Source organism: Balaenoptera borealis (genome assembly GCF_965194805.1).
Source record: "Balaenoptera borealis genome assembly, chromosome: 5".
In the NCBI taxonomy this organism is placed as follows: Eukaryota; Metazoa; Chordata; class Mammalia; order Artiodactyla; family Balaenopteridae; genus Balaenoptera; species Balaenoptera borealis.
The window spans coordinates 101108916-101136881 of record NC_138862.1 but is presented as its reverse complement, the minus strand read 5'-3'; the positions used below and the strand labels follow the sequence as shown (position 1 = coordinate 101136881).

The 27966-nt window shown below is 34.2% G+C and overlaps 1 long non-coding RNA gene across 1 annotated transcript; it reads right to left on the bottom strand.

Annotated features, from left to right (window-relative positions):
* Nucleotides 1–338: 338 nt before the first annotated feature.
* Nucleotides 339–11369, bottom strand: LOC309628967. Its single transcript, XR_014244811.1, has 3 exons — nucleotides 9596–11369; nucleotides 5240–9557; nucleotides 339–4294 (listed from the first exon to the last, which is right to left on the bottom strand). It is a non-coding gene; the product is annotated as an uncharacterized lncRNA (long non-coding RNA).
* Nucleotides 11370–27966: the final 16597 nt, after the last annotated feature.

Sequence of the window (27966 nt, the reverse complement as noted above, 5' to 3'; positions counted from 1 at the left end):
GGGAATAAAGACACAGACCTACTAGAGAATGGACTTGAGGATATGGGGAGGGGTTGGGGTGAGATGTGACAGGGTAAGAGAGTGTCATGGACATATATACACTACCAAATGTAAAATAGATAGCTAGTGGGAAGCAGCCACATAGCACAGGGAGATCAGCTCGGTGCTTTGTGACCACCTAGAGGGGTGGGATGGGGAGGGTGGGAGGGAGGGAGATGCAAGAGGGAAGAGATATGGGAACATATTGTATGTGTATAACTGATTCACTTTGTTATAAAGCAGAAGCTAACACACCATTGTAAGGCAATTATACTTCAATAAAGATGTTTAAAAAAAAAAAATAGTGGGGTTCAATGAAAAGAAAGGGATAAAAAGAACAATCATTGACACATACGTATTGTCTTTATAACTTGTTATGAAATAATGCTTTCTTTTATTTTAACAAGAATAAAAGTAAGATATATTTTAATTAAATACATAATGCTGTATAAAATTATAATACATGTTATATATCATATATTACCATATATTATATACTGTATCACATTCTTATTATATACTTATATTACATATTTATATAATATATAATTAGAGTACATCTGCTTAATCACTGGAAATGTAAAATGCCAAAGAACATTAACTATGTAGGTGATTTTGTAAGAATAAAACCTTAATCTGAAGTCAATTGATAGATATTATTTAAATATAGTGATTTATATGCATAATCTAAGGCACACCTGGATTTTTATTGTACACGAATATTATTTATGTCCATATTTAGGTCATCATCCCCAGAAGATAATTCAATTGTTATTCTGCAGAATTCACAAAGTCTCTAGTGCTCTCCTAAATAATGGTTAGTAAACTTTCCCCAGAATACAACCAGTTTTGAAAAAATGTAAATTGTTCTGTTTCTGTTGACATCTTCTGGTGTGGAAGAGATTTCCAAGTAGGTGGGGCTCTTTGGTTGGGTCAGAGTTCATTTCACTAGTACAACTTTAGCATGGTGGTGGATAATCATACCACAAGTATGATTATCAAACAAATGATTATCCTGATCCTTGTTCATATTTGATGCTATACCTCATAGGCTAACTTTGCTTCAAAGAAAAATTTAAAATCTGTAATTTTAATTCATTTTAATATCAAAGTCATAATGTTGTGGTGAGACATATGATAAAATAATACAGAAATACCTCTTTTATGGTGCTTTGTTTTATTGCATTAGCAGTTACTGTGTTTTTTACAAATTGAAGGTTTGTGGCAACCCTGCATTGAGCAAGTCTATCAGCACCATTTTTCCAAAAGCATTTGCTCAGTTTGTGTTTCTGTCACATTTTGGTAATTCTTTCACTATTTCAAATTTTTTCATTATTATTATATTTGATATGGTGATCTGTGCTCAGTGATCTTTGATGTTACTTTTATAATTGTTTGGGGCCCCATGAACCATGCCCATATAGGACAGTGAACTTAATTGATAAATATTGTGTATGTTCTGATTGCTCCAACTATAGGCTGTTTCCCTTTCTTTCTCTCCTAGGGCCTCCCTATTACCTGAAACATAATAATATTAAAATAAAGCTAATTAATAATCCTATAATGTCCTCTAATTATTCAAGTGAAAGGAAGAGTCCCACGTCTCTCACTTTAAATCAGAAGCTAGAAATGATGCCTTTAGTGAGGAAGGCATGTTGAAATCTGAGATAGGCTGAAAGCTAGGCCTTTTGTGCCAAACAGTTAGCCAAGCTGTGAACGCAAAGGAAAAGTTCTTGGATGAAATTAAAACTGCTACTGAAGGCAACACACAAATGGTATGAAAGCAAAACAGCCTTATTGCTGATACATAGAAAGTTTTAGTGGTCTGGTTAGAAGATCAAACCAGCCACAACATTCCCTTAAGCCAAAACCTAATCCAGAGCAAGGCCCTAACTCTCTCCAATTCTTTGAAAGTGGAGAGGGTTTTCAGCTTTGAAGCTGCATGAGAAAAGACCGAAGCTAGCAGAGGTTGGTTCGTGAGGTTGAAGGAAAGAGGTGATCTCCATAAAGTAAAAGTAATAGGTGGAAGCAGCAAGAGCTGATGGAGAAGCTGCAGCAAATTATCCGGAAGATCTAGCTAAGATTATTAATGAAGGTTTCTACACTAAACAACAGATTTTCAACATAGATGAAATATCCTTTTTATTGGGAGGAGATGCCAGCCTGGACTTTCATAGCTAGAGAGGAAAAGTCTGTGCCTGGCTTCCAAGCTTCAAAGGACAGGCTGACTCTCTTGTTAGGGGTTAATGCAGCTGGTGATTTTAAGTTGAAGCCAATGCTCATTCACTATCCTGAAAATTCTGCTTAAGAATTATGCTCAATCTACTCTGCCTATGCTCTGTAAATAGAACAACAAGGCCTGGATGTCAGCACATCTGTTTACAACATGGTTTGCTGAATATTGTTAAGCCTACTGGTAGGACTCACTGCTAGAAAAAAAGATCCCTTTCAAAATACGACTACTCATTCACAAATAAACTTTTATGAAACAGAAACAGACTCACAGACATAGAGAACAAACTTTTGGTTGTCAAGGGGGAAGGGGGACGGGAGAGGGATGGAATGGGAGTTTGGGGTTAGCAGATGCAAATTATTATATATAGAATGTATAAACAACAGGGTCCTACAGTATAGCACAGGGAACTATATTCAATATTCTGTGGTAAACCATAATGGAAAATAATGTTAAAAAATTTATGTATATGTAGAACTGAATCACTTTGCTGTACAGCAGAAACTAACACAACATTGTAAATCAACTCTATTTTAATTAAATTTAAAAAAAAAATATGACTGCTCATTGACAATGCACCTGGTCATCCAAGAGCTCTGATGGAGATGTACAACGAGATTAAAATACCAAGAAAACTAGAGTTACAAGTGGAGTCTGAAGTTGTGACTGAATTACTACAATCTTGTGATGAAACTTTTAACAGATGAGGAGCTGCTTCTTACGAAGGAGTAAAGAAAGTGGTTTCTTGAGATGGAATCTCCTCCTAGTGAAGATGTTGTGAAGCCTGTTGAAATGACAACAAAAAATGTAGACTATTACATAAACTTAGTTGATAAAGCAGTGGCAAGTGTTGAGAGAATTGACTCCAATTTTGAAAGAAGTTCTACTGTGGGTAAAATGCTATCAGATAGCATTGCCATGTTACAGAGAATTTGTGAAAGAATCAACTCATGTGGCAAATTTCATTGCTGTCTTATTTTAAGAAACTGCCACAGCCGCCCCACCCTTCGTCAGCCACCACCCTGATCAGTCAGCAGCCATCAACAACGGGGCAAGATCCTCCACCAGCAAAAAGATTCGAATCACTGAAGGGTCAGATGATGATTCACATTTTTTAGCAAGAAAATATTTTAAAATTAAAGTATGTACACTGTTTTTTAGACATAATGCTATTGCATACTTAAAAGATTACAATATAGTATAAACATAACTTTTGTATGCACTGAAAAACCAAAAAAATCACGTAACTTGCTTCATTGTGATATTTGCTTTATTGCTGTGGTCTGGAACCGAACCTGCAATATCGCTGATGCTTGTATAATAGGGATAATTTCTACCCTAGATTGTGTCCTTTGACTGTGTTTATTTGTACATTTTGGACTGCTTAAAGCCATAAAATCATTGTATCATCAGAAAAAGTCAAACAATAACCCAGACACAGATATTATGTTACCATTTTTCCTAAATAAACCAAAGTCACCCTAAATAAATCAATCAAAACTCTTAAAATGTTTTTATATGGAGTCACTGAAGCAAAGTTCTTTGTAGTAAACAAAATTGCCAGAGTCTTTTGGCTAATAACTGTTAAATACTTAATGACTCTTAAAAGCTTGAGTCTCCAACTTTGGTTTATTCTTAAGTATCCAAATCTTTGTCTGACCTTGAATCCACATTCTTAACGGACTCAAAACTGGTTGTTTTGTCTTCCTTTGTACTACTTTAGATGTTAGCGCTTCAAAGTGTATAAACACATGGTAGCACAATTAAGAACTTAAGAAATATAATCTCAACACCTCACCACAAATGTTTTCCTTTAATAATAAAAATAAATTAATCTGTATGTGTCATTTTAGGTTCAAATGATGACTTGGCAATAGATAATGGGCACTAAATCTGCATAATCTTGTAGAAAGACATCAAAACATTAAAGTATTGCAGAGTATTTTTGCTATTATTTTGCTATTATTTAAATAAACATTATGCTCATTAAAATCTTTTTAAAGAATTTATAATTCCTTATAACTATATTTACTGTTATACCTAATTCCAGTGATACAATGAAATAACAGTAATTAGGCAGCACTGTATTATTTTCAAGCTTAAATGATAACCTATCCTTTTTCATTCTCTTAAATTTTCAGTCACCATTTTACTTTATGGAGAAAAGTTATTGTAAATTCTCAATTTGCTTTCTGAAACTTTTATTATTTTAGGTTGTAGATGGAATGCTATGCAGAAAACCTAAAATATAACCCAAAGGTCATTCCCAGAGTATCATTTCTCATCCAATCTGAATTATAAACCTTTTACAAATCTCTTCTAGAATATATAAAGATCTATGGATTTGCTTTAAGTGATGGCTGTAACAATTTAAAAAAAAATTTGTGTGACAAGAAAAAAACTCAGGCATATCTGTATCACAAATTACTCTAAACATCATTGATCTGAAGACAACATTTTAATATCAAGCTAGATGTATATTCAAATACCATGGTCATAATGATTAAGTGTACAAGTATTAAGATTTATAAAAGATACCATATTTTAAAAATACATAGCATGTGTTTTAATAATGAACCTAAAGAGGAAGCTAATATTTACAATATTTCAGAATGTCCAGAACTCAACAGCATGAAGTTAAATTATATTTATATCAGGCCCAAAGTGATTTTACTTTTACACCTTACACCTTACAAGAGATAAAATCTTGCTCTTACCCATATGTTGTGGATAGAAAAGGACTAGAACTTATAAACCATAAGATGTGATTGCTGTTGAAATAAAAATAGTGCATGGATCTCCTGACTTCTGGATAAACATAAAAAACACTGCACATCCTTCCTTGCATATAAGAAACAAGCAGAATCAGACATAGAAATAACAGCTGAAAAAAAAAAAAAAGAAAAAGAAATACTAATAGGAGTAGATACAGATATAGCTGTTTTAGGGGAGCAAAACTTGCCATACCAAAATGTGCCTCTTTGGCTTGAGAATTATGTGGGGCTGATTGTTTTTACGAAACAAAAAGCTCAGGAAGAGCTTTTACCTCCTCCCCTTAACTGCCTAAAATAATTTACACAAAGGGCCTGTTCCAAGAAGAACTATCACCATAGATAACTAAAGTATACTATGAACAAGTTGTAGCAGACTGGGGAAACTTAGTAAGGCCCACCTTGACCAATGTCTACTCTGTGTCCCATTGTCTCTGCATAGCATGGCAAACATTTTTACCAAACATTTGTTTTTCCATCTCCATGTGAATTGCCTTCCTCTCCTTTGAAGTCCCAAACCCCTACCCAGTCTCCTTGTCTCTGTTGCCATACAAGTTTCAATTGCCTAACCTGTCCTTGGGCCTCATATTCTTATGGAGAAACTGTAGGTACGTAATAAAATTTGGTTTGTCTCCTGTTAGCCAGTCTAATGTCAATTTAATTCTTAGACTGCCAAAAGAATCTAGAAAGGGTACAGGAAACGTTTTGTTTCTTCCCCATGCTATGTATAATTCTAGATAGTTAGATAATCTCTAGCTATAATCTATTATATATATTCATACATTTAATTATGTATTACTTATTTGCATTCTTACATAAGTTAGCAGAATTTCACCCTAAAATATGTCTCTGGCATGAGCATTATTTTGAGATGATTATTTTGAGAAATTGCAGACACAGAGGAAGCTTAAAAACAGAGTAGAAGGTAAGCTGTGGTACCAAGAAAAGAGCTGTTACCAGAGATAACTGGGTTTTTTTTAGTTTTTTTTTTAAATAACATTTTTATTTTTTATACAATTTTGAAGGGTTACTTTGCTGTACAATTATTACAAAATATTGGTTATATTCCCAGTGTTATACAATACATCCTTGAGCTTATCTTAAACCCAATAGTTTGTACCTCTCACTCCCCAACCTCTATATTTCCCCACTCTCTCACTGGTAACCACTAGCTTGTTCTCTATATCTGTGAATCTCCTTTTTTTTTATTATATTCACTGTTTGATGTATATTTTTAGACTCCACATATAAGTGATATCATACAGGATTTGTCTTTCTCTGACTTATTTCATTTAGCATAATGCCTTCCAAGTCCATCCATGTTGCTGCAAATGGCAAAATTTGGTTCTTTTTAATGGCTGAGTAGTATTCCATTGTATATATATAACACATCTTCTTTATCCATTCATTTGTTGATGGACACTTCGGTTGTTTCCATAAATTGGCAATTGTAAATAATGTGGCTATAAACATTGGGATGCATGTATATTTTCCAATTATCATTTTTGGTTTTTTTTTGGTTATACACCCAGAAGTGGAATTGCTGGGTCATATAGTAGTTGTATTTTTAGTTTTAGATGACTTTTTCACCTGAGGTAATTATCTGCAAGTTTACAAACATTTCCTCTTCTCACCATCCTGTGAATTGCTTTCCCTCCTTTGAATCCCTAGTCCCTTATCCATCCCTTTCCTTACCTCAGAATGGTATGTATATAAGCCTCCATCCTCTGGCTACCTTTTAAGTCTCATACTTTTGTGGGGCTCCTGTATGTTCATAATTAAAATTGTTTCTTTTCTCCTGTTAATCTGTCTTTTATTACAGGGAGTTCTAAGCCAAGAACCTAGAGGAGTGGAGAGAAATTATTTTTCCTCCCCTACACTTAGGATAAAATATGAAATGTTCATTATCTAACCACCTAATAATAGCTTTAAAGCTAGCAGTAAACTCTTGCTACTGTAATTCAAGTCATTCATTAAGTCAGTGTTTAACGCAGCACCTGAGGTATTATGTATGACTCAGGAAAAAATAAAAACTAATGTAAAACCTGATTGCTATGCTTAAGAATCTAATAATCAGTAGGAAATTTTTAGCTATAGACACATTAAAATAAGAATTTCTGGAAAGATACTTAAATATAATAAAAGCAGAAAACAGGAATATAGAACAAATAACAGAACTTTCTATAAATAAACTTTTATGTGGTGTGTTGAATGATCCAAAATATGTCAAATCTCAGAATAAAGTTTTCCATTAAGTAGTATTATTTTTTAATCAATAAGTGATTCCAAAGAAGTGCACACTCAGTTCTACTCCATGCCTCACTGAAAACCTGTTTAAAATATAAAAATAAAAGAAAAAAAGGTGAATCTCATAAATCCAAAGGTAATTAAGGGAATGAAGGCATCTTTAGTGGTTAAGATATTGCAACTAATTTTTCAAAAACAAAGAGGAAGAGGATTGTTTACTGATGGTTGCATAGTACAAAATTTCATATAGGTTTAGTGAAAGTGTACTGAACATAGAGGGATTCAACTGAAAATAGAGACAGACTATTTATAAACCCTAAGCAAAATACAGGGCACTCCTTATGCCAAAAAAAAAAAAAAAAAATTCTGTGTAAAGGTAAATCTTTCAGTGTAAGCGTTAGCTCCACCAAATAAAAACCTCTTATTCAGGTGTTGAAGGAATCTAATCCTGGCAATCCACAGCCTGCCAGCTCTTCTTAATGCAAAATTTGTCCTGACAAAATACATACTTCTCACAGTAACAACTGCCACTGCAACGTATTGAAGGAGAGCAGAATATGCCACAGCAAACTGTGCCACATTGGCAAATGGATTATTTTGAACTGAAGGCAATCAAGACCCAGCAACCCAGAAAAAGCTTTTTTCCCCTCCCTTAATTGCCTAAAATAATTTGGATAGGGTACCTATATCAGAAAAAAGTTATTACTAGAGATGACTTTTTTTTTTTAATATTTTTTTTTATTTTTGGCTGTGTTGGGTCTTCGTTTCTGTGCAAGGGCTTTCTCTAGTTGCGGCAAGTGGGGGCCACTCTTCATCGCGGTGCGTGGGCCTCTCACTATCGCAGCCTCTCTTGTTGCGGAGCACAAGCTCCAAACGCGCAGGCTCAGTAGTTGTGGCTCATGGGCCTAGTTGCTCCGTGGCATGTGGGATCTTCCCAGACCAGGGCTCGAACCCATGTCCCCTGCATTGGCAGGCAGATTCTCAACCACTGTGCCACCAGGGAAGCCCGTAGAGATGACTTTTTATCTGAATGACTTATCTGCATGGCAGGGCAAATATCTGATTACAAAACATCTGCTCTTCCTGTGAATTGCTATCCTCCCCTTTGAAGCCCCAGACTCCATCTCTTTTCTTCTGTTCAGGATAGAAGATAAGTCTCGATTGCTTGACTGCCCTTTAGTCTCATATTTTTATAGGCTCCTGTACATATGAAGCTAAATTAGTTTTACTCCTGTTAATGTCAATGTCAGTTTAATTATTAGACCAGCCAAAGAACCTAGGAGGGAAGAAGGAAAGATTTTTCCACCTCAACAAAATTTAGTGTAAAAGTCATACATACAATATGCCACAGGAAAGATACTAGCCCTTTTGTTCTTATTTCTTAACTATGAAAGAACAAAGATCAAAAACATATGAACATAATTCAAAAAGAGTCATGTACCACAATGTTCATTGCAGCTCTATTTATTATAGCCAGGACATGGAAGCAACCTAAGTGTCCATCATTGGATGAATGGATAAAGAAGATGTGGCACATATATACAATGTAATATTACTCAGCCATAAAAACAAACGAAATTGAGTTATTTGTAGTGAGGTAGATGGACATAGAGTCTGTCATACAGAGTGAAGTAAGTCAGAAAGAGAAAAACAAATACTGTATGCTAACACTTATATATGGAATCTAAAAAAAGAAAAAAAGGTTCTGAAGAACCTAGGGGACATAGAGAATGGATCTGAGGACATGGGGAGGGGGAAGGGTAAGCTGGGACAAAGAGAGAGAGTGGCATGGACATATAGACACTACCAAATGTAAAATAGATAGCTACTGGGAAGCAGCCACATAGCACAGGGAGATCAGCTCAGTGCTTTGTGACCACCTAGAGGGGTGGGACAGGGAGGATGGGAGGGAGGGAGACGCAAGAGGGAAGAGATATGAGAATATATGTATATGTATAGCTGATTCACTTTGTTATAAAGCAGAAACTAACAAACACACCATTGTAAAGCAATTATACTCCAATAAAGAAAAAAAACAAACATATGAACAGAACAATATGTAAGAAAAAGGCAAAGGCAAATGATCAGAAAAAATACAATATAAGAAAAGTTATAAAATTTATCAAAGAACTTTAAAAACTTTAATAAATATACTCAAAACATTGAGAAGTTATGATATTCTTAAAATGATAATTTTGTGCTATGAAAAGTGAGCAGAAAACTCTATAGGGCTCTTGGAAATTAAAAATTAGGCAAGGAAGCAACACCTTTTTATTTTTATTTATTTATTTATTTTTTGCAACACCTTTTTAAAGTTTTGGGAAAATATTTACAACTTAGAAGTGTATATCCAGGTAAAGCCTTGAGAAAATATAAAATATCAGATATCTAATATGAATATTTTATATAAAAGATTAAAAACATTATCAAACATAAAATTCTCAAAATATTTTTCTCTTTTATATCCTTTCTGAGGTAGTTACTAAAGGTTACCTCCAGCAAAATGAGGGAGTAAACAAAAAAAATTGGAAGGTATGAGATCCAGAAAACAGCATCCTTATCTAGGAGAACCTAAAGTTTCTGGAACATAAAGTTTCTGTTAGGATGGAATTCCTAGGAGAGTCCTGATTTAAAAGATGGACACATTTTTAAAAAAATAATACAAAAGTAATATTTAACAAAAATATAAAATTCAGGAGAAACAAATATTTTAAAAGAAATTCATAATTCAAATATCAAGGTAATTATAATGTGGCCTGACTGTAAAATTTTTTTAAATGAAAAATGTAAAAAAATAGAGAGAGAGAAAAAGAATTAGTTTGGTATTGATTCCAGAAAAATTCTCCTTCAAGTGCCCCAGAAATCTAGACATATTATCCATAGAGAAAAAGTTAAACCCCAGAACTCTATTTGATCCAATAATAAAAAAAAATAATTACATAAACACATAAGATAAAAGCTATTTATTTCTCTTTCAACATTTAGAATCAACCCAGGGGAAAAATGCAGAAGACTTAGCCGTAGGAGAGAGCATAGCATTAATAACGTGGCAATAATAAAAGCAATAATGTAGTTTACAGAAGGTAGACCACATACATTAAGCAAAGGTAGGAATAGAAAAAGTTGGAAGTATGTGGATTCTAATAGCATCATTCAACATAGGGGTTTCTTGAAAGACCATGAAATATAAGTGTATGGTTAATAATTTCTAATTGAAGAACAAAAACTATTTTCAATGTCAAATATTGAGAGGCACATAGAGAAGGATATATATTCCTTTCTTCCAGGGCAAAATGTCTTCAGATACAGCTCAGCACTAAAAAAGCACTTCTTGAAAGTATTGTCCGTTAATTGCCATAAACTGAATCTCCAAGGTACTTTCTGCTTCTGTGTTAACAAAAATAACCTAAAACAATTACTACTCTTTAAAATCTCTTTCTCCTTTCTTTGCCAGAGTCACTATCATATGTTCCTCATATCAAATACATCTCAAATACAATACATTCTCCCCTGTTGATGTGCTGAGTCTGTGATGGTAAATGTTTCTTGGTTCAGATCCTCAAATGTAAGCTCACATTCATTTTGAAATCACCATGTGGAATAGAAATCATTTAAGTATTGATGGCCTCATTTGTCTCAGCTTTCAAACAGATTAAATAGTTCACAAAAGATTCAATAATAATGATATTTAGAATTTAAGCTGTAATGTGAAGGGTTATTAGAAAGTCCCAGGGTGACAGAAAATAACTGAATTCAAAAATACCAAAGATTTTCTTGCTATGTTTTGTTTTTTTTCTGAAGAGTTACATTATCTGGGCTGAAAATAAATGGGACACTGGGAGACTCCAACAAGATTTTGCTATCCATTGTCATTTTTCATTTTCAAGAGCTCAATATATTATTTTCTTATTCATTGGAATTAAAAAAAAATCACTTTAAAAAATATCTCTGTTGGTTCAAGAATAAACATGAAGAAGAAATCATATTTACAGATATTATGTGAGGCAAAGCTAAGTGTAGTAAAAGCCTATAGTAAAAGACAAGGGGAACTGAAATACTCAACAGATGTTATTTTTTAAAAATAAGACTGGTGTATTAAGAATTTACCTTGAGCCAAAGTTGTCATTTGAAAGTTTTAAAAACCATAGAAGTGTACAACACAAAAGATGAGTCCTAATATAAATTTTGAGTTTTAGTTAACAATAATGTATCATTATTTGCTCATCAACTGTAACATGTGTAACACACTAATGCAGGATATAAAAATAGGAAACTGCGCAGAGAGGAGACTGGGTGTATGGAAACTCTGTAATTTCTGCTCAATTTTTCTGTAAACCAAAAATTCCTCTTAAAAGTTTAATTAATTTAAAAAGTATTGAGAAATGATTTTCCCAAATAATCACACTAGTAATTAGCTTTGGCTTTATTCTAATTTGCAAATATTAACCCTGCCTCTTCTAAACCACTCATATCATTATAAACAAATATTTCATTTTAGAGTTAGGGGATAGGGTATCTAGACTATTTAAATAGCTTCCTAAGCTTGTACAGCTTCTAGGTAATAGAAAGAAATTGGACCTGGTCTTGTTTGCTTTGTTTGACATAAAGATGCTTCATTATTACTTACTATTAAAAATAGTTTAAGGAAATATAAATACCTGCCATACTCAAATTGAATACAGTCATAGACTCCTACTTGGGGTGGGAACCTACAAAAAGAGAGTGACTAGGCATTTCATAATAGAGACTCATTAGTTCCTTACCTAATTTTAATTACACTTACCCTGTTTTTCTTCCCTCCAACCTACTACTACACTATGCCACTAAATTTTTGTACCGAAGTCATAATGTTCATTACTCAGTTGAATAATCTTACATTATTTTATTTTATTTTTTTTCAAGCAATGTAAACCAGTCAAGTAGTAGAGACAAAGAGGGAACTGAATATAAAAATGCATGTGTTCTTCTCAGACCTCAAACTCTCCAGTGCAGCCAGGTTCCCAGAAGACCCTGGAATTAGGAACTGAACTTGTAATTTTTGTGTAACACTCACGTAGTTAGCACATGCTTAGATAGTGTGTGTGTAAATGTGTACATTAGGGTGTAAAATGAATTGAACAGATGTGAGGACAAATTCAGCTACTGTCTATTTTCATGGTAACTTCAACTATTAGCAATACATTTATATTGGTAAATGCTAATATATGGATTGTGTTTTTGGCTTCTGGCCTGTAAGAATTTAAGTCATTCTTTTTCACTATGTTAAGTAAGAAACTGGAATCTTGTATGGTTTATTGTTATGTGTTTCCATTGATAAAATTATGTAACCTAATGACCTGCTTTACTAGTATGTCTGCAAAGAATTCATTGCTTTAGTTGTCAATTAAAAGGAATAAGCCTCCTGATCAGTGGATGAGCAGAGAGGTAACTAACATTACATATTTATTATGTAAAATATGGAAAATTTTGCCCAATATGAGTAGAATATTGCCAATAAAACATTATTGAGTGGCTTTTATTTTGTTTTATTTCAAGAATACCATCTTTCCCTCCCCTCTTTCACAAATAATTGTTGCTGATTAAAATTATTTAGTATATTGAAGCAATTGTTTTTAATATTAATAGTAATCCCTGTATTTGCAATAAATTTAAACTTGCTGTTCACGTGTAGAGAGAGCAGCAATGGAGAACTAATTATAAAAATAAAAAATTCATTTCCAAGATTAACATGCAAATTTTTTCAGTGAGTGGCATTGTATTGACTATTGCCATTTACTTATTATTAAAAAAAAACTTGATAACTCCCTATTTGTATTATTTAACTCATTTCTGTGAAGAAAGATTTTATGTGTCCAATTGAAATGATTTCTGCTCTATTTCTTGTAGTTGTGCTTGATCTCATCTCAAAAAGCTGAAGGTGTGGCATGCTAATAGCATTGCATCGCTTTAATGTGATATTCATGCTTTGGTAAGCCATTCTACTTATACTTTGCAAACTCATAAGGCAATTTTTATTTGTCACTGAAGAAATGAGCTCTTGAGTCATGTTTCTTGGTGATTAAGACATGAATTTTATCAAGCAGGATGGATTCCATCCAAGATAGTTAGAAATGAGAGAAGTTTAATGGTGCTATGGCAAAATATTTGAGGTTTTACATTCCACCCAGATAGGCAGAGCCATTTAATTGATTCTGTAAAATACCAAGTGTACAAAGAAAGTTAATCAATTACTGAAAATAATGTAGTGCCAGTGAATCCTGTTGTTAATAACAGATGATTGGTAGTAGTCTTATTAAATTCCTATTCTCCCATTTAAGAAAAAAAGAAATACTTCTTATTCTTTTCCCTTCTTCTTCATTGCACACATGCACACTCACACGCGCACACTCACACACACACATATAAAATCTCCAATAGCAACCATGAAACAGCTTTGAGTTAGGATATATCTAACTTAGATAGATAGATCCTATATATCTCATTTTATACACACACACACACACACACACACACACACACACACACACACACACGTATGTATATATTCCATCTTCTGGATTATCCATCCACACTAGAAGTCAAACTCTTCTATCTAAGTAAATGGTAATATGCTAGCCCTCACTATCAGCTTATTTTAAAAAATGAGTTTCTCTGCTGCTCCTAGCAAAAATGCCTCTCCTAGAAAAGAAAATATCGGATAGAAAGGTGTGGAACCTTCAGGCTACTTAAATTACACATTTTCTCATTTTTCAATATGTGCTTTCCAATTTCCATGTATTGGAAATCCTATTTGCTGCTCCTTCAAAAATTCTTAACACATGTTACTCTTAGCGGCACTTCTAATTATGGATGACAGTCTAAGAAGAACACCACAAAGGAACATGGGAAAATGCTTAATATAAGATGTACACAGTGAAATCAATGCAAAAGTAGCAATAAGATATATGTTTGCCTTTCTATATATTTTGAAAATAGATGCAAAGCTACAAAAAATAAACTTCCTTTTCAAATTGTCAGAGTTTCCCAAGGAATGTTATTATATAGAAACTGCTCTTTATTTTTCTAAGAAGAAATTGGAACATTATTTTTACTGAACTGAATAGAAATATTTAATTGACCTTTTCTCTTTTAGTTTTGGCATATATTTATTTTTTTAGTGTATGGACTCCAAAATCATAACCTCAGAGTTCTTCAGCTACTCTGTATATTTTTATTAAAGATCAGTTAAAAAAACAAAATTTTTAGGAGTATTATATGCCTTAAATATATCTATGAACTATTAATATATGCCTCCATCTATATGCTATTTCATCCTCTCTGTTGAGGTATTCATGGGATAGTAATTGAAGATTAAATGTTTCTTGATATAAGGATACATTTTTCCCTAAAGGAATAGAATTATAAACAATGGAAAATAGCAGCTTAGAGTATTATATTAATGCACAATTACTTCAAAAGTAACCAAAGAAAAGAAATCCAAAATTATAGAGGGGTTGGCATATTAAGTGGATCCCATGCAAAAGAACAATCGACTGTAAGTTAAGTATGACATTCTTAAATCAGGGGAAAAAATGGCCTTCCCAATCCTGAGCTAGAGATTGCAGCATGAAGTAGTGCCTCCATTTGTATATTTGCTTTGGAATAATTTTGCATTTCACCCCTTTGACCTGCCTGTGAAAGTAGCAATAAAATACCCACTAGAGCTTTTTGCACTATCTACACAGAGAGTAAAATCTCCCATGTGAATACTACTAAGTTCTCTTTTGCATGGGTGCAAAACTCAGCAGCATGCTTAAATCTACCAGTGAAAATTAGAGCACTTTGGAGCTTTGACATGCTCATTTATTTAATACTTTGTAGTTACTTGTGGTATAAACTTTGATTTAGTGCAGTCTAGAGAAGCCTTATCACCTCATAAATGGTTAACAATTAAGTATGCCCACACAACTCACTCATAGATCTGAATAAAATGTTGACAGTTTCTGCCAGCCATATCATTAAAGTCAATAGTAGTTCATCATTCATGCCCTTACCTGACAGGATTATTATAGTATTGCTATTGCTATTTATATATAGCAATTACTTGGTATATATCTTTACAGAAGGCTATCAATCAATGAATTTTAGTGTAATGCACACCCTTTACAGATAAACTTTGACATCAAAATGAAGCTGCTTCAAGTAAAGCAGAGATATAATAGTATCATATGTACACTTCTTCAGAGAATTCTTTATGGACAAAGCCAGAAAACGTGTCTTTACTGCAAATTCCATGTTCAGTCAATAAAAGCAGTTTTTAAATTGGTGCTCCTGACATTGCAAGAAGGAAGGCTCACAGAAGTTGAAATGATGAAATTAACAGGCCCGGTTAAGAGTCTTAACCTTAACAGAGGTAGAGATCGTGCTTCAAGTCCTGTACAACTTCCACTACATTATGCCACCTCTGAGAATATAGCCACGCTCTTGGCAGTGGAGTTGCACTTCTAGCAACTGTCTCTTTGGGGTTGAATTCACCTAAATGACAGGTGACAGCAACATTCATAGACAATCTCTCGTTGGGTGTGCAAAAGCAGGGAAGACAGAATCAAGAGGCCTATAAGGACACAGTGAAGGACAAAATAGGAGCAATGGAGCAAAGCTGCTTCACATTAGGAAATAATAGCAGTAGAATCCTTGAAGTCTGGAAATATATAAAGTGGATCATTTTGAGCAAAAGTGTCATTCAATTTCTCTGTGAAGTATAAAAGACTATCCTTGATTATAACTCTATTATTTATTAAGGGAAAACCAAGCCTTTTTGAAAAGTAGAATGGTTCAATATTGAAGTTTTCAGCCACTTAACATGACTCACAGCCTCAACATGACCATGGACATTAAAATTATATCATTACACACAGAGCAGTGTACACCCGATTACAGAGTGATAATAAATTTATACACAGTTGACTAAAGTTAATGTTTTAGATAGAGCTACTTCTAACTTCAGTATTTCACCTATAAACAATTTGACATAACCTCAATCATGAGTGGTCACAGGAAAGATTTTTATCCTGTCCATTAGTTTTTCCCTTATATTTCTTGGGTCATATACTGGCTCCCCTTGGAATGCTGTCCTCCATGAATTAGCATTTTTAATTTCAAATAAAAAGAATGTACTTTCATGCCTTAGATCTTCATAGCTCATGTTTTTCAAACAGTTGCTTTATTTTTTGTCCTCCATGATGATTTTTATGGTCCATTATCCTTTGAAAGATGTTGATGTTATTGCCTAATCTATTGTCACTGCATTGTGTTTCTGTTTTTCTCTCTGAACTGCTGTGTCCCTCGAAAATGTGCTCTTTTAGCTTGTAAAATCGCTGACTTTCTTGGGCAGTAAAGCATGTTCCAGAATGAATCTACGCTGAAAATGTCTCCTCACCCATTAGTCTTGATCTGACAGTTCCTAACTTATCCTAGTTTACTCTTTTACTATTCCAATCACATTTTTTTAAGGTCTACAAATATCTCAAGTTCTACTAAGTGCAAATCACTTCTTTAGATTTTTTAAAGAAATGGGCATTATGTAAGCAATGAATTTAGAAATTCTTTCATCCAACAATTAAAGCTTTATCAGTGGAAAAAGTCTAATTCTGGCTTCTTTGTATCTTTAGATAAGATTCCATCCCGAGGGACACATCAGCACCGTGCAGATTCCTAACTGCTCAGTCAAATCTGTTATCTCGTCAACAAAACTCAACTCTCAGCAGAGATGGGCATATGTTTAAGCTAAGGTCAAGTACTTTCAGAGGCCACTTTTGTTTGTGTAAATAAGATTTTTTTTTTGTATATTTTTGATCAAATTTTGCAAATGTATGAATGCCAAATTTTGTAAGAGCTTGCAACATTTAATGTAAAGCTGAACCTCATGCTACTTATATCTGAATTCAGAGAAATGCTTGTTTGTAGTTGGAGCTAGGTGATTCTGAAATATACTCAGAATTTGTAATTTGTACGATATAGAAATAATATGTGTTGGGACCCTTTCCTAGTATGCACACTCGTATTTAAAATTCAAGTTAAATAAAACGTTACGAGACAGGGCCCTCACAAATACTCTGATTTTAATTCTTCCTATCGTATAAGATGTGAACAAATTTATAGGAGACTTTCAATACTAGATCCTTGTCTAAGAATTATCTACAATTTATTTGTGAATTTGAGCTATAAAGTTGTAAATGTAATATCTATTGAGTGTTTACTATGATCCAGGAAAATTTCTAAGTGCTTAACATGCATTTGCTCATTTTACCATTATGTTATACCCTGTAGTGATTACAATGACTTCACCGATTTATTAGTGAGGAAACTGAGATACAGTGAGGTTATTATCATGTACCAAAACACACAAGAACAAAATGTAGGAGCCCAGTTTTTAATTCTCATGCTACTGGTTTTAAACACTGAACTGATATATACTGATTCTGGACAAAATTTTCTGTATATATAAATATATGTGGTTTTTATTTCACCACAGCATGGTGATTTTATACTCTGGGGCCAAGCTGGCAGGATTTGAAAAGAACTGCAATCTATCTATCATGAAATAGTAAGCTACATTACCTAACCTCTATGCTTAAATTATCTTATCTATAAAACAGATACAATAATAGAGCTTAAGGCACAGCATTATTGTGGGGATTAAGTGAGTTAATATATGTAAAGTGTTTAAAAGGCATGTATATAGGTATAAGTGCTTACTTATATATATTTTTATACACAAACACTATTTTATGTGAATCTATTTGTATATTTATAGACAAGAGATATATGGACTTAGAACATGTCGAAGTTAAATTAGCATCTTCTGCGTTTTCAAATCTACCATATATTTTAGGTTAAGCTTGAATTTGCTCTCTCTTTCAGTGTTTATGGTTTAAGGAACATTCTTTGGTATATCTATTAAGAAAAGTTCTGGGCTTCCCTGGTGGCACAGTGGTTGAGAATCTGCCTGCCAATGCAGGGGACACGGGTTCAAGCCCTGGTCTGGGAAGATCCCACGTGCCACGGAGCAACTAGGCCCGTGAGCCACAATTACTGAGCCTGCGCGTCTGGAGCCTGTGCTCCGCAACAAGAGAGGCCGCGATAGTGAAGAGGCCCGCGCACCGTGATGAAGAGTGGCCCCCGCTTGCGGCAACTAGAGAAAGCCCTTGCACAGAAACGAAGACCCAACACAGCCAAAAATAAATAAATAAATAAATAAATAAAATTAAATTTATAGAAAAAAAATTGAAAAAAATAGAAAAAATAATAAAAAAAAATGTCCTGCTCTCTCTGACTTGGAAGTTCTTGTTGTTGCTAAGGAATGGTAAAAAATGGGTGTTGTCATTAAATTTCACTGGACAGTGAGCAAATCAAGTATTATCTGTGGTTTGCCAAGCCGGAAACTTTGGAGGTTTATCAGATTGATTTGCTTCTCATATATTGCTTCTAAAAGGGAAATATGAGAGAGTGAGCATTGTGATTCAGGATCTTCTGTGTCACCATGATGCAATAAAATAATTAGTGGAATTACAGTTTCTGTAACTCCTGGGTAAACCAAAAGAAGCATTGTACAGTGATAGCTCTCAATGTCTTTCTCATCCTCAAAATAGTGCCATGGGAAAGACATACTTCAGATCACATATGTTCACTGCTCTGTTTGGGAGCTCCTCAAGACCACCCTCAGGTTCAGTGACTCATTAAAGGAATTTGGGGGACTCGGAAAAGCCACTACATTCAAAATTGCATTTTATTAAACAGAAAGAATACAGATTAAAATCATCAGAGGGAAGCAATACATAAGGCAGTACCTAGGAAGACCAGGAGTGGAGTTATTTGTTGTCTTTCCCAGTAGAGTGCGTCCAGAGTGCTTACTCCCCTTGGCCCCGATATTTGGCATTGCTCACCAGAGAAATGCACGTGAACCTTGGGGTCCAGGCTTTTTATTAGGAGTTGGTCACTGAGACGTGGCTGACCACTCATGTGGCCAGTCTATGGATAGCAAGGAATCTGTCCTCTAAAGAGAGGTTTTGCCTTTGTTTGTGCTTCTGGGAGGTAACCTCTAAAACTCTTGGAATTTCCTGAGTGCCAAGAGTGCCATTGTTATTGATAGTGGGCCCCTTGGATCACAACTGACAGTTTATGGGGACAAGATGAGTCAGAGTGGGGTCTGGACAGGCAAGAGAGACCAATCATGTGATTAAAGGGCTAGGGCTTTGGGCCATGTGATGTCTACCTGACATGGGGGAGGTGTTGGCGTGGGCTTTAGATTAAGTTCAGTCACTGGGGCAAATCAAACAATTATGTCTAGGCAATAAAGTCTCAAGAAAAAACTCTTGATACTGAAGCTTGGGTAAGCTTTCTGAGTTGTCAATAATCCATGTGTATTGCCACACTTACCCAGAGAAAGGTGGAAACTCTGCATTTGTAACTCTCCAGGACTTTTCCATTTAGGTCTCTTACAAATTATTGAATCTGAAGATGGTTTTGAAAAAGCCCCAAACTTACAGTTTGGGTCAGAAGCCTTGGGCAGGCTTGGCAGTCTGGAAAACTGTGCCTTTAACTTCAAGTTTGACTAAAGTCCTTTGTATTGTAGCTCTCTAGCCCCTCCAGAGGTCAAGTTGATATCACATGGCCCTAGGCCTCTACTATAAATCCCATTGCCAGCTTGGACTATCTAGCACACTCTAAGGTCTCCTGGTAAACAAAGACACTCTAAGTAGGCAGGACATTAAAAGGGCTTAGAAGTTACCTCCCAGGACCTGGTCAAGAGTCAAACCTTTCTTTGAGCAAGGATAAACTTTTACTGCACATCCACCCACTAACATTTTAAAATGTAATTGCTTCTCCTTTTCCTAGTGAAAGGGAGTCCTAGGGAGCTGAACTGTGTCCCCTTCAAAATTAGTATGTTGAAGCCCTAACCCAACATGTGACTGTATTTGGAGACAGGGCTTTCAAAGAGATAATCAAGGTTAAATGAAGTCATAAAGGTGCGGCCCTGATCCCGTATGACTGGTGTCCTTATAAGAGGAGAAGGAGACCCCAGAGATGACAGAAAGTTGAGAAAAGGCCATGTGAGGGTATAATGAGAAGGTGGTCGGTCATCTTCAAGCTAAGGAAAAATTATCCCTGCTAGTACCTTGACCTTGAACTTCTAGCCCCTAAAACTTACAGAAATGTCTGTGGTATTTTGTTATGGCAACCCTAATAATCTAATATACCTACCAAAAATCCACAAAACTCTAAAAGAATAAATATGAAATATTGCTCACCTTTTTGGGAAATACAATTAATCTGTAACTCATGCCAGAAAAATAGGTGCAAATATTATAATTATATAAATATGCTAAAATGAATATAATATTTCTACTTACTTGCAGCTCAGGATTCACTGTGAGAATCAATATTACCCAGTCCCAGTACTGGTGTATTTTTAAAGGGTTCATTTATCTTTTACCCATGTTTAATTGAAGTAAACTGGGGTGTCATAAAATTGAAATACTTTTTGTGGAGGTCATTACCTTTTTGTTACATTATATATGCATATTTCAACTTTATTTTTGTATGTGCACTTCAATTTATTGTAATAGAAACTATCACATTTTGTTTTCCATTTTTTTTTTAATTGCTAGCAAAACATTTACATTGCTATGCATGCATCCCTGATTTCTTAGTGAGAAGTAGTCATATTTTCTGCACAGAGTATAACAGACACAAATATCTTGCTTTAGGTTAGAATTTGACCTAAACCATGAAAATTAGTGGTTTCTCTTTACTCAAGTGGCTCTCCTCACTTACTTTGAAATTTTATAGCATGATGAATCAAATTAGTTCTTGTTAGCTATAAAAATCGCCAACTTTTAATGATAACAGAAAATGTAAAAGTTCTAACATAAAGTTTGCACCTGTTCCATAGGAGCCATGTGCCTTTTATACGCACTATCTCATTCTAACTTCATGGCCACTTTTGTTCCCTGTGAATGTTACAACTGCAAAGCTCTAAGGGTGAGGGAGGGGGTTCAACATAGAAACAAATGGAATCACTTACCAGCTGTGTGTTTTCAACGTTCCTTTTTTTCTTAAAATATTCTAATAACTAATATTCTTTACTATATCAAAGAATTTCAGGCTGGTTGTTAGGATCAAGTAAGTATAACTGTGAAATGTTTCTTGTTGTTAGCTTTTCCAATGACAGTAGATCCTTTATACACAATGTTTTGCTTGTTGTTTTTCCTCGCTCTGTCTCATTTGCAAGAGATAATACTGAGATTTTAGGCAATACTGTGATGTTTTAACTAGCTGTATGTCTTCTTTTTTAATGTGAATCAAATAGGAATGTTGCTTCTACACGTTGTCCTTTAATTAAACCAGCTGTAAACTAATCACTGGGTTCTATAAGGCACCTTGTCTATACATGTAAAATTAACTGAGCACAGCACGGGTGATATCTTTATTTTGACTGTCTTAAAAATCGATGAGTGCTGCCACAAGGACAATTTGACAGCAGCGATTCTTATCCTTTGTGAAGACAGCTGTGATGAGGTAGAAACTTTATCTTCCCCCACATTACAGACGCAGCACAGGGGTGTCTTGGAAAAGTAAATATACCTGTTTGGAAGCTTACATTATATACTGAGTGAATTAACAGAATGTTAAAAACACACTAAGACCTGTATTATCAGTTTGTGGTGTGGTAAAAAAGACTTATAAACTGGGAATCAGAGGAATGGCCTCCGCCACAAGCTGCAGTAACTGAATGCCCTTATCACAAGAGCTGGGTGTGCCCTCACTGGAACAAATGAGGAAGTAGATTGGACAGCACATTTTAACCAGCCTTCAGGATACTAGGTAGGGAAGGAGCATGAAAGCTGGGTGGGACAAATATCTCCTCTTCACCAGTTTACCTCTAGAATAAAAAGCACTTGGGACATTGAGGACATGTAATAAATACGTGTTGAATGAATGAAGTATTTCCAAAGCAAACAGATCTAGGATTCAAATTATGTTTCTGTCTTTAATATACCTTGTGAGTTTGGAAAAAGTTCCTAGCCTATTAAGCATCACTTTCCTCAGCTATAACATTTGCCTCATAGTGATTAATTGAAAATTAACAGTCTAATAGAGAAATATAGATATGGATATAGATACAGAGATATACATTTGAATGTAGATAGCATGGTATAAGCATATAATATATAATTCCTTCTATAATTATATTACACTCTGTGATCCTTTAGATTGAATAAGATAATTAACTTTTACCCATGAATATAAAAATTGAGCAGTTTTTCAACTTCTCGTGACAAATTATGCCTGCACCCTAAGACTATTTAATTTTTCGCGGAACATAGAATTCTATGAATCACCTATATTTAGTTTTTTCAACCAAAAGTCAAATCCGTAATTTGATTTTCAGATTTCATTTTCTCCAGATACGAAATCTTTACCTAAGGGGCTAAGGAAGGTTTTAGAGGATATAAGAATTCAGTGAAGAAAATCTATTAAAGATTACTTACGAGAGTTTTCCTTAATGAATTATAAGATGCTGATCTTACAAAATAGAGGAATTCCTGAGTTTTTTAAAGTTGCCTTTTGTGAAATTTCATTTTTCTTTTTTCTTAAAATGTATATATATGTACATATATATGTATAATTCCTATTGGTTTTTTTTGGAATGTTTATAATCCTTGAATGTACTTATAGGTCAAATATTAATAATCTTTGAATGAAATACAGAGTCTAGTATTCATAGTGCTAAGTTTTGTCCTAATGGTTATTCTTTAGGTATATCTTTATATTCTAAGTGCTCCAATCCTTATCACTCTAAAATCTCTGCTCATCTAGTTCAACCTTTGATATTTTAAACAGATTATTACAACTTTTCTTATGTAGACCTATAATCCAGGATAGTTCCCTTGCAAATTGTCCAAAGCACTGTCTCCTGGTCTTTTTTTTTTTTTTTTTTTACTTCTAACCGTATTATTAAGCCCCACCCCCTCCAAATATTTTAGTGCCTCTCTTAACAATCTTCACATGAAAGCACATTAGCACGTTATTTTTTGCAATATAAAAATGCAATCATGTAATAAAAGTATTTTCTTCAAAACAAAGTTTTATATTAAAATATTACATTATTTTTAATATTATGTTTCATTGGGGTAATGATAATAATATGAAGTAGGTAACTGAAAGACCTTATGGTCAAACCACTAATGAGACCTAATGCTGGTTACTAACATTTAGGTAAAAAAAAAAAAATCTCTCAGCTTTGGGCCTAGCTGATACTTCAAAAAGACCTTTAGCAATAAGACAAATTTCTTTGTTTTCAGTTAGCAGAAATTTAGAATTAACTAAAAAATATAATAAAATTTAATTTATTTACCTATTCTATTTGTAAAATACTTTTGTTTTTAAGTATAGTTTAATGACTAAGACTTTATACAAACTTGTAAGTAGACAAGAACTTTATTATTATCTACAGTATTATTATCTACAATTATTATTATCTGTGAAAGACTATTAAATGTTGCCTATGATGGCATAAGTGTGTGATCTAAGCTCGTCACAAAAGCTAGGCTATCAGACTCCCAATCCCTTTTCTCTTTTTACACTGACAAATTATATTTTATTATTTAAATATATTTAAGTCAAAATTAGTGAACATATAATTTAATTGGTTACTTGGTTTAGACACACAGAAGATTGTCTTTTTATGGGAATGTAAAAATAGGCAATGTCTTCATGCTGTTGTTCCTTTAATAATAGTATTTAGCATAGTATTTAGAACTGATAGATATTAATGGAAAATAATAACAACAGTAATAATGATGATGATAAAAAGACTTCTATAACTTTTGTTTCTTATAAATTACAAACATTTTATCTTTTATTAACTATTAGTTTTATGCAGGCATAATTGTTAAATATTTATGTTTAAATACATTAATAGAGTACTGCAAAAACTATGCTAAAATGAAGTTTTAGCTTTGTCGTTTTATAAACTTTTTTTTTTGCCAAAAAATTTCTATCTAATCTGAGCAGTAATTTTAGATAAGACTAAGTCCTTTTTTTTTTTTTTTCAATTGTGCAGGTAATTGAGTACAGAATCAGATACTTTCAAGCTTTAAGTGCTACGTTCAAAAGGAAACATGTTTTCTCTGAGCATGGGGGTACAATTTTTGCCAATTTAAACTGATGGTTTCCAAATCTATATTCAGTGGCAACCATTATGAAATTTGTTTTTGACAGATTATTAAAGAGAATTGAAAGACAAATGCAATAGCTTATAGCACCCATTGTGGATTCTTACTAGTAAAATCTTCACTTATAGAGTAAGCAAGGTGCTGCATTCTGCTTCCTCACTGTTCTACAGTTCTTTGATGACTATTTTCCATGAGATAAACACTGTAGATCCACTCATTTATATGTTGACTTTTGGGGAAGGAAAAGAGAGAAAAACATTACCATTAGGATTACAAAGCTTCCAGTTCAGAGATAGAAATAAACATCTTTCTAACAATGATCATAGCCAGGACTGATGGAGCAGTATCTCAGAGATAGGCAGTGGGTAGAAATGGACGTGAAGAAATTGTGCAATACAAAGGAAATTTTGGACTAGGTTATCATCCACTAAAAAAAAAAAAAGAAAAAAGAAAAGAAAAGAAAAAGTAACGTAAGCCCTTGTCAGGCTACATGCATACTCTGTGCATCTGGTAGAACTGGAACTAACTGAAAATCTCTTCATGAGGAGTCAGTATTTTAAATAATTCCTTCCATTCAACTTTAAAAACATTTATTACCCTAATCAAATTCTTAAGGAAATATGAATCTGTTCTCTATCTGATCCCATCAATTCTATCCTTTTCACTTGTACTCTCATTTCTAAGAATCGGTGCCTGTGGTACTGCTACTGGAAGCCTTACTTCATTTTCCTTATTTTAGATTTTGGATTGTCATAGTATATTAATATTCCTTTTTTTTTTTTTTTTTTTTTTTTTGCCCACTATTGGCTTGATAGGTAAACATTCTGTCAGTGCTTACCTTTCCTTAGAGACTACAAAGTGTATCTTTGTTTTAACTTTCTGAAATCTTCATGCAGAACTTTATTCCACCATTGCTGGTTGTCCTCAGTGAAAGGACTAGTTTTCTGCCATTACTTAAAATGGAAATAGTAATTGCATTTGATCATTGTATTGAGAAATCTTATGAAAAAAAATTGGAAATGTTTACATAAGTCTGACTTTCATTTTTTTTTTTAAATTAATTAATTAATTTATTTTTGGCTGTGCTGGGTCTTCGCTTCTGCGTGAGGGCTTTCTCCAGTTGCGGTGAGTGGGGGGCCACTCTTTTTTTTTTTTTTTTTTTAAACATCTTTATTGGAGTATAATTGCTTTACAATGGTGCGCCAGTTTCTGCTTCATAACAAAGTGAATCAGTCATACATATACATACATTCCCACATCTCCTCCCTCCTGCGTCTACCCCGCTCCCACCCTCCCCATCCCACCCCTCCAGGCGGTCACAAAGCACCGGGCTGATCTCCCTGTGCTATGCAGCTGCTTCCCACTAGCTATCTATTTTACATTTGGTAGTGTATATATGTCCATGACACTCTCTCACCCTGTCACATCTTACCCGTCCCCCTCCCCATATCCTCAAGTCCATTCTCTAGTAGGTCTGTGTCTTTATTCCCGTCTTGCCACTAGGTTCTTCATGACCTTTTTTCCCCCTTAGATTCCGTATATATGTGTTAGCATACTGTATTTGTTTTTCTCTTTCTGACTTACTTCACTCTGTATGACAGACTCTAACTCCATCCACCTCACTACAAATACCTCCATTTCATTTCTTTTTATGGCTGAGTAATATTCCATTGTATATATGTGCCACATCTTCTTTATCCATTCATCCGATGATGGACACTTAGGTTGCTTCCATGTCCTGGCTATTGTAAATAGAGCTGCAATGAACATTTTGGTACATGACACTTTTTGAATTATGGTTTTCTCAGGGTATATGCCTAGTAGCGGAATTGCTGGATCATATGGTAGTTCTATTTTTAGTTTTTTAAGGAACCTCCATACTGTTCTCCATAGTGGCTGTATCAATTTACATTCCCACCAACAGTGCAAGAGTCTTCCCTTTTCTCCACACCCTCTCCAGCATTTATTGTTTCTAGATTTTTTGATGATGACCATTCTGACTGGTGTGAGATGATATCTCATTGTAGTTTTGATTTGCATTTCTCTAATGATTAATGATGTTGAGCATTCTTTCATGTGTCTGTTGGCAATCTGTATATCTTCTTTGGAGAAATGTCTATTTAGGTCTTCTGCCCATTTTTGGATTGGGTTGTTTGTTTTTTTTGATATTGAGCTGCATGAGCTGCTTGTAAATCTTGGAGATTAATCCTTTGTCAGTTATTTCATTTGCAAATATTTTCTCCCATTCTGAGGGTTGTCTTTTGGTCTTGTTTATGGTTTCCTTTGCTGTGCAAAAGCTTTTAAGTTTCATTAGGTCCCATTTGTTTATTTGTGTTTTTATTTCCATTTCTCTAGGAGGTGGGCCAAAAAGGATCTTGCTGTAATTTATGTCATAGAGTGTTCTGCCTATGTTTTCCTCTAAGAGTTTGATAGTGTCTGGCCTTACACTTAGGTCTTTAATCCATTTTGAGTTTATTTTTGTGCATGGTGTCAGGGAGTGTTCTAATTTCATACTTTTACATGTAGCTGTCCAGTTTTCCTAGCACCACTATTGAAGAGGCTGTCTTTTCTCCACTGTATATGCTTGCCTCCTTTATCAAAGATAATGTGACCATATGTGAGTGGGTTTATCTCTGGGCTTTCTATCCTGTTCCATTGATCTATGTTTCTTTTTTGTGCCAGTACCAAACTGTCTTGATTACTGTAGCTTTGTAATATAGTCTGAAGTCCGGGAGCCTGATTCCTCCAGCTCCATTTTTCGTTCTCAAGATTGCTTTGGCTGTTTGGGGTCTTTTGTGTTTCCATACAAATTGTGAAATTTTTTGTTCTAGTTCTGTGAAAAATGCCAGTGGTAGTTTGATAGGGATTGTATTGAATCTGTAGGTTGCTTTGGGTAGCAGAGTCATTTTCACAATGTTGATTCTTCCAATCCAAGGACATGGTATATCTCTCCATCTATTTGTATCATCTATAATTTCTTTCATCAGTGTCCTATAATTTTCTGCATACGGGTCTTTTGTCTCCTTAGGTAGGTTTATTCCTAGATATTTTATTCTTTTTGTTTCAATGGTAAACGGGAGTGTTTTCTTAATTTCACTTTCAGATTTTTCATCATTAGTATATAGGAATGCAAGAGATTTCTGTGCATTAATTTTGTATCCTGCTACTTTACCAAATTCATTGATTAACTCTACTAGTTTTCTGGTAGCATCTTTAGGATTCTCTATGTATAGTACCATGTCATCTGCAAACAGTGAGAGCTTTACTTCTTCTTTTCCGATTTGGATTCCCTTTATTTCTTTTTCTTCTCTGATTGCTGTGGCTAACACTTCCAAAACTATGTTGAATAATAGTGGTGAGAGTGGGCAACCTTGTCTTTTTCCTGATCTTAGTGGAAATGGTTTCAGTTTTTCCCCATTGAGGACAATGTTGGCTGTGGGTTTGTCATATATGACCT